We start from the raw sequence: 7,851 nt of genomic DNA on the forward strand, positions 1-7,851 counted from the left end.
GAGTTAACCTGGCTACAGAGTCAGTGCAGAAGTTAGGTCACAAATGCTATCACTCAGGAGAAGGTTTTGAGCTCTGCTGGTGGAATAGGAGGAAGAAATACACAGAATAAATGCCAAGACCCCATTTTCAAGGACCCTACCATTGAGTATCTTGGGAGAAAAACCATAAGAATTAAGTAATCATAACTGATGGTGCTAGAGCAGTCACAGGGGTTACTGCAAAGGCATGAAGAAGACTTGGGGACTCTGAAGAGAGTGAAAGGACAAGATGCAGACTAGAAGAACCATCCTCGTTTCAATAATGATAAAATAAGCAACTCAGTTCTTAAGAATGGGCAAAAGACTTGAACAGATACTTGATGAAAGAACATATATAGAACATGTATCTATTCTATGAACAAGCAATTTTCCTATTTATCCAATAGAAATGAAAACATCTGTCCACTCAAACACTGATACAAGAATGTTCATACAAGAATGCTCCTCCTTGAGGAGGGCCTGGGAGGGGGGCAGGAGGGACCACACTGGGCGATGGAAGCACTCCATGTCTTGACTGGAGTGGAGGTTTCACAGGTGTGTGTATTTATCCAAACTCATCCAGCTGAACTCTTAAGATCTGTGTCTTTTATTTTATGTAAATTATACTCAATTAAAAAAGAAAGATGTTAGGGAGTGAGAAAATCTACACAGGAGCCCAGGATCCCCTGGGGAGAGGAGGGATGGGCATCTTCTTCTTTTTGAAGTTTCAGCTTGAGTAGACATTTCTAACACATTGTCTCAATTAAGAGCAGCGGCAGCTGAAGAGGTCAGAGGCCTCTGGAGAGGTTTGGTCATAAGGAAAGGGGGTGTCTGCCCTGGTGATCCTGGCAGAACTCCAGACTTGGATGGGAGGAAGAGCCGATTTGGGGCAGGGCACAAAGGCTTGATCTCTGGGCACAGAGTACAATGAGGGCCTGCCCCGCTGGATGTGCTGGGCTTTCCTGCCGGGGCTCTGCCGGGGCACCTCGGAACCAGGAGAAGCAGCAGGGCTCATTGGGAGACCCCACAGAAGAACAGGCTTCCAGAGCCCTTTGAGGTTGACTCTCAGATGGATAGGATAAGGGTTGACTCCATGACAAAAGTAATGCTTTGTGCAATCTAGGAGTTAATCGTATAGTTTTCTTCTAGTAATAGCCTTGACAAATTCACCCCTGCTTCCCAAATGGATTCTTGCCTACCACACTTATTTATTATTTCCTGAATTATGATTGAAATGGATTCAGCATCTATCACATGCTGGGCTCTCTGCTGGGCACTGAGACCCTGCAGTGAGGATAATAGATAAATCTTCGCACTCATGATGGGAGACAAGCAAAGCACCCAAGTCTCAGGGGGAGACTAGGGCCATGGCACTAAATGAAGCTAAAGGTACAAGAAGAGGAGCATGGACCATAGTGTGGGTGCGGGGACTACTGTACAAAGTGGGGCACGGAGAGCTTCTCCTAAGACGGTGGGTGTGGAGCAGTCACTGCAGGGCAGTGAACGCGCCAGGCTGGGGTGATGGGTACATGCTGTTTGAAGTGCCTGGTGGGACGGAGCAGGACGTGGAAGGCGTGGCACACTTGGGCCATGGGACTGATGCTGAGTGTGGTGGGAGCCCAAGAAGTTTCTGACTGAGGAGGGAGTCGAGCCCACACTGTAAGGTGTGCTCTGCCGGCTGTTTCAACAGCAGACCATAGGGAGGAGGGCTCTCCTCACTTTGGGGGATTTCAGCTTCCACCTGCCTGTCAGCAGCAAGCTGTTCCCCCAAAAGCCACAGACCCATGAGGGCAGGTTGTTGTCCCTGGCCCTTTGTGCAAGTCCCTACTGTGTCCATAACCACAGCTGGGCACTCTGCATGGATAGGACCTGCCCCCATAGCCTAGAATCTCCATCACTTCTAGAGCAGATGGCAGCTTCTGAGCAGCATTTCTTGGTCCAATCCATGCACTGCTGGCCACATTGTGAGGTGGCACTTCGTGAGGCAGAACAGCAACCAGGACCTCAGCCCAGGACAACTCTTGCCATGGTGGGAGCTACCAGACTGCCCCACGATGTTCCCAGACCCCGACACCAGGGTGCCTTGTGGGGCCACCTGGGGTACACCCAGTGACAGTCCGGGCCTACCTCAGAGGAATGAGCAAAGCCCTAACTACCAGCATGTTCTGGTTAAGAAAACTCAAAACACTCATTCCTACTAGTTTTCTGGATTTAGAATGAGCATGAAATTTCACCAAGAACCCATTTGATTCCTTGCCAGGAGAAAACCTGGCAGGAACGGGCACTCCAGGGCATTGGCTGACAGCATAATGAACAAAGGTGCTCTTTTAGGTAGGCCCAGGTACCTGGGGCCAGGTGACCAGCCCAACCTCCAGCCCATAGAAAGAGGCCTCTCTTCCCTGCCCCACCACCATTTCCTGTTAGTGATAACCCCTTGTAAGAAGCTGCACTTCCCTTTGTTGCTCTTGGGCACAGAAACTATAAAGAAGCTAAACCAGGGTCATCAAAATGCTTTTTAAAAAATTGGAATACTTGTGCTTTACCATTTTTTGCCCCAGAAACACTCAGAATTAAGAATTGGTTTGAACCCATCAGCCAGCTCGGTCCAGTGAGAACAAGTCACAAAGCACTTCACCACAAAGTGTGTCTCTCATTTGCCGCTTTAGAAAATCAGACTTGAGTCAAAGCTTACTGCAAAAAAGCTTTCCCAAAAGTATAAATATTGTAATATGTTAAGCCCACCCTTAAGATATTGATATAGCCTGTGACACTATGTCCATCTTTCTATAAACTATGCCTTCTATGTTTGTTTTTATTAAAGATATTTAAACTTAGGTTTAAGGACATTCTGACATTTCTTAAGACACTGGAGAATTCCTGGGACATTGGAAACCAATGTTAGTCACTACTGTTAAAATTTGTGATTACTGTTAGTGATTGAATTTTAAAACCAAAACAAACAAGAAGAGAATAAACGCTCCTTTCATTCAATTATTTGCCTGTTTAGTGACCGTTTATTAAGCACCAAATATTTGACAAGTTCCCCCAACCTGCACAATCTGTTAGAAAGTGGCCCAGACTGGGAATGAACCCTACCTAACCCTCAACCAGCAATAGGACCCTGACCCTGAGGACCACCTCCTTGGGACTCTAAAATGTTATAGAATAAACTGGGCAGTAGCCAGGCCTCTCCCATCAGCCAGCTCGGTCCAGTCAGAACAAGTCACAAAGCGCTTCACCCCAAAGTGTGTCTCTCATTTCTTAAGATGTCAGAAGCAGTCTAGCAATTTTAGTTAAAAAATAAAAAAGGATTTAGAAAATCACAAACATGGAGTTTTCTTGAGCAACCATAATAAAAGCAAAGGACATCGGTGGCTCAGTCAGCTGGGGTTTTTTTTTTTTTTTTTTTTTTTTTTTTTTTTTTTTTGCAGCTCGGTAGTATTTTTTTTTTATTTTTTATTTTTTATTTTTTTATTTTTTTTTTTATTGGTGTTCAATTTACTAACATACAGAATAACACCCAGTGCCCGTCACCCATTCACTCCCACCCCCCGCCCTCCTCCCCTTCTACCAGCTGGGGTTTTTTTATTTGAAAAGAACACATTCTTTCATATAACTTACCCTTCTCTCTTTTAGGTTATTATTTCTAAGGTTGATATGTTAAATATTGGTTTGACCTGAGGAAATATTTGAAAGCAAACCTGCACACTTTCTCGGCATGCTCTCTAGTATATATGGAGCTCTAGTATATAATACGTGGAGCTCTGTAGTATTGCTTGAACACCAGAATGGGTTTTGACGCCTCTAATGCAAGCATAGGGTCATGGAGAAATGCCCCTCTGGAACAAGAACCGTTTCTATTGGATAAATATTTTGATCAGCTGTTTGGGACCTTGATGGGGAAAGGGGCGAATATTCAAGAGGGAAACAGAAGATGTTGCAAACTCAAGTCTTCATGAACAAACAGGAGCCATTACCATCGCGGAATCAACATGGAAATCGTTCTCTTCCCAAGACTCAGGATGAGACTTCTTGCACCACAGCAGCGCAGGGCAGACAAGAAAGTTGCAAACAGATGCAGCAACTAGCTGTCGTCCCATCTAGGTTCCAGAGCAGACAGATGAAGACGCTGCCCCCAGCAGGCCTTACGCAGAGAGCAGTATAGGCAGTTAATCTCCTGAGAGCCTATGCTGTTGGAAAGAATAGTCACAGAAATTTGTTGAAGATGTTATATTCTAAGCCATCCTATTGAGCAACTGCAGACAGAGAGGCTGAAAGCTATCTCTGCAATTGGTATGGGAAGTCCTGATAAAACAAAGCAAGAATCCCACAGCAGATGGTATGGGATACAAACAGTGCGGGATACACAGGAGATGGACAATGGGGAAACCAGGGCAGAGGAAGTGGGACTTACTCACACCTGGCTAAATTAATCGTATGCTGTCTAGTGAGGAGGGATGGGGAGCTAATACCAAACTAAGTACCACATTTTGTAGAAATTATATGTTTATACATACCATACACATCCTAAATGTGCAGTAAACTGTACATTGTCTCCTGCAGTGTGGATTCAATCCTTTATAGTTAATACTTCCATCTCAAAAAAAATGTAAGAACATTGAACATTTTTTAGTATTAAAAAGACTTATTAAAGTCCCTAAGACCCATTAGACCCAAATGGCAATTATAATCAAGCATTAGGAGCCTGGAGAGGGACTATCGGATACACAGCCCCTTAAAATCTTTAAATCTTGGCTGTTAAGTGGTGGATGTACTTCCCATTCCAGTGCTGTCCAAGAAAAATATGATGTGAGCCACATATTTGTATTAACAAGATAAAAAAGCAAAACAACACAACAACACAAAGAAACTGGTAAAATTTACTTATTTATTTTTAGAAACTGGTAAAATTTAAAAGATAAAGGAAATAGGTAAAATTAATTTTAGTATGTTTTATTTAACTCAAAGTATCCCAATAACACTTCGACATGTAATCAATTGTAAAAATAATTGAGATATTTTATAATTTTTTTAATATTTAGTCTGAAATCCAGTGAATATTTTATACTGACATACGTTAGACTAGGTCTAATACTGCAAGGTCCCAAGAGCCACAGTGGCTAGTGGCTGCAAATCAGACCTCCCAGGTGTATCACATGAGCTCACGTACATGCACACACAAGCGCACACACACACACACACACACACACACACACTTTGCATCTAGCACGTAGGAGACAAAACACTATGACCAAAGTGTGTTTGTCAGCACTGATGTTGTTGGTTTTGTTGTTTATTCTGAGCAAATGAATTATAGCTCCAAATACGGAAAAGCTAAATTTCTGATGTTTTCCTGGCAACATTTTGCACTAGCGTGATCCACAGATTTTATTTAAAGCTCCATAAATTCCCATGTGCCATAAAAGCTGAACTAAAAAGGGAAGCAATTTCTCAAAAGTGAGGGGCTAACTTGAGTGCCTGCATAATGAGTGGCCCACGTCCCACTGATAGAAGTAAATACAAAAAGCAATTTAAGCAGGATTCTAATGCTTTTTGTGTTCCCTTCGGCAGCACACATGCTAGAGTTGGAAGGATACAGAGAAGATCAGCATGGTCCCTCGCAAAGATCATCATGCTTATCAAATCAAAAAAGAAAAGGTTCTCAGTTACACCTCTGTTCTCAGATACCAAGAGAAGCACCCGTCTAGAATAAACCTGACCTGCAAGTGTATTAAAACTAAGAGGGGTTCTTCATGGGGGCGAGGAGGTCGTTTATTGGCAGGACAGCAGAGAATAGCTCACTGTGAATGATCTGTGGACCCAAATGGGACAATTGGCTGCTACAAGAAAAGTATACACTAAATATACACCTAAGTACACCTCCCAGAGGCGTGGTCAGCAAAACAGTGCTCAGGAGAGAATGGATGAGTGAGGAAGGAAGGACAGGGTGGATGGAAAAGGAAGTGAAACTCCAACCCCAAAGAAAGATGGCACCTGCGCTTGGCCTCCCATGGTTCCAGGAGTCTCCAAAGCCTGCAGAGCTCCTGAGCTCTAGCCACTCCCAACCGTCCCACAATGAGCCCAGTGAGGAAAGACACCTCCGCCCCCAACACAGTCACCTGGAATAGCTTTAGTCCAAAATACCTTTGTTTGAAATTCTTGCCCTGTGGGTACCTTAGGAAAAACTGGGTCTTTTTTCTTCTCCATCTTATTCACAGAGAGTATCTTTAATGCTGTAAACGCAATGAGCCTTTTAAAAGGAGACAGAGGGGGGAAAATAAATATAAAATAAAATAAAAAAAGACAGAGGGAAAATTGTGAATGATCCAAAAATGAGAAACATGATACCAATCCGGTAATAAGATTTCTTTTAAAACGAGGAAACAAAATCCTCATTTTTAAGGTTCATTAACTCCCTTTAGCAGTGTTTTCATGGTCCAGATATAAGAATATATTATGTATGAGATGGACCTCCTGCTCCTGCTCTAAAAATGTCAACTTCTTTATTTTTGTCTCCAGCCCACAAGAAAAGTTAAGGTATGGGATTATTTAGGAGGAGGCTGTCGGGGACTGTAGAGATGTCTATAGAATATAGAACAGCTTCCAAAGATTCACACTCCAAAAAATATTGGTTTCACTTTCTACAATAATTAAAAGAAAAATGGAAAAGAAGTATAAAAAGGTCTCAAAAGAGCAGACACTGGAGGCTTCATGTGAATTCCCCGAAATTCAATTACCACAACGGAAACTCAGCACAAGGCATATTGTTATAGGGCGCAAGGAAGGTCAATAGGCTGCTTTGCAGGATCTCAGTGGCGGCTTTATCACAGATACAATGTACATGGGAGCTTGGGGCCCCACGTGTCTGCAGCTGCAGTAAGCTGATTTTCCAGGATGGCATTAAATAATTGCCAACAATGATTAAATTTAATGTCCCCATGATATAAGTTATGCCTTTTAGGAAGGAGTCTGAGCCTAATATTTAAGACCAAAGACATGACTAAACACTGAAAAGTAAATAAATAAATCATGCCTCACAAGAAAGAGCAAAATTATTCAGCTACAGCTATTATATTTACAGACAAAATTAATGGTTCAAATGCTTCAAAAAATTAGATTACACAGAATTTCTAAGTATTTTTTATCAATTTTTTTTCCTCCATGTGACTTACCCAACATTCAGAGATCTGCACATTTCTGTTGCACATCAGTGAGTATTGACTGCTGATGAGAGTGATGCTGTGTCCTCAGAAATAATGACAGGAGAGGTGGGCTCACATGCCTAAGGCCAGGACTAGATTCTGGGGGATAGTAGCGCAGCGGCCAGCCCCTGGGGGGCTCCCTTCAGCTGTGGTGGAGAATCTGGTTGCAGCCAGGCCCCTAGTTAGCTGTGTGATTGGGATGAGGATTTTGTTTGTTCTTATTGTTTGGTCATTGAGGCTGCTAAGCCTCAGTTTCTTTGTTTGTAATCTGTGGACAGTCGTGCCAGTCCCACAAAGTTATTGGGGGCAGATCTCCCTTGTGGGAACTGTGTGGCAGAGCATAAGGCCTACTTTTCACCTACGGGGTCACTAGGAGATCCCCTCTAAAATAAAAAGGTAAAAGGCCTTTTTATAATATTTAATAAAATAATTTTAATATTTTATTTATAAAATAAAATATATTTAATAAAAAGGTCCTTTTGGCCCCTCTGGCCCCTCAGAAGGTCAAGGAGAGACTGGGCATTAACTCATCCCCATTTCTTGGCCCTAAGTTCTTCAGGACGGCCAATCCCCAGCACAGCAGTGGGGAGCCATGTCCTTGGCCAAGCACAGGTGGGGGTAATGAGGCAAG

General features: G+C 43.0%; 1 non-coding gene across 1 annotated transcript; it reads left to right on the forward strand.

Annotated features, from left to right (window-relative positions):
- The first annotated feature begins 5,573 nt into the window (after positions 1–5,573).
- On the forward strand, positions 5,574–5,681 carry LOC119873829. Its single transcript, XR_005366327.1, has one exon. It is a non-coding gene; the product is annotated as a U6 spliceosomal RNA (small nuclear RNA).
- The last annotated feature ends 2,170 nt before the right edge of the window (positions 5,682–7,851 follow it).

Source organism: Canis lupus, chromosome 10 (assembly GCF_011100685.1).
Source record: "Canis lupus familiaris isolate Mischka breed German Shepherd chromosome 10, alternate assembly UU_Cfam_GSD_1.0, whole genome shotgun sequence".
Taxonomy (NCBI): Eukaryota; Metazoa; Chordata; class Mammalia; order Carnivora; family Canidae; genus Canis; species Canis lupus.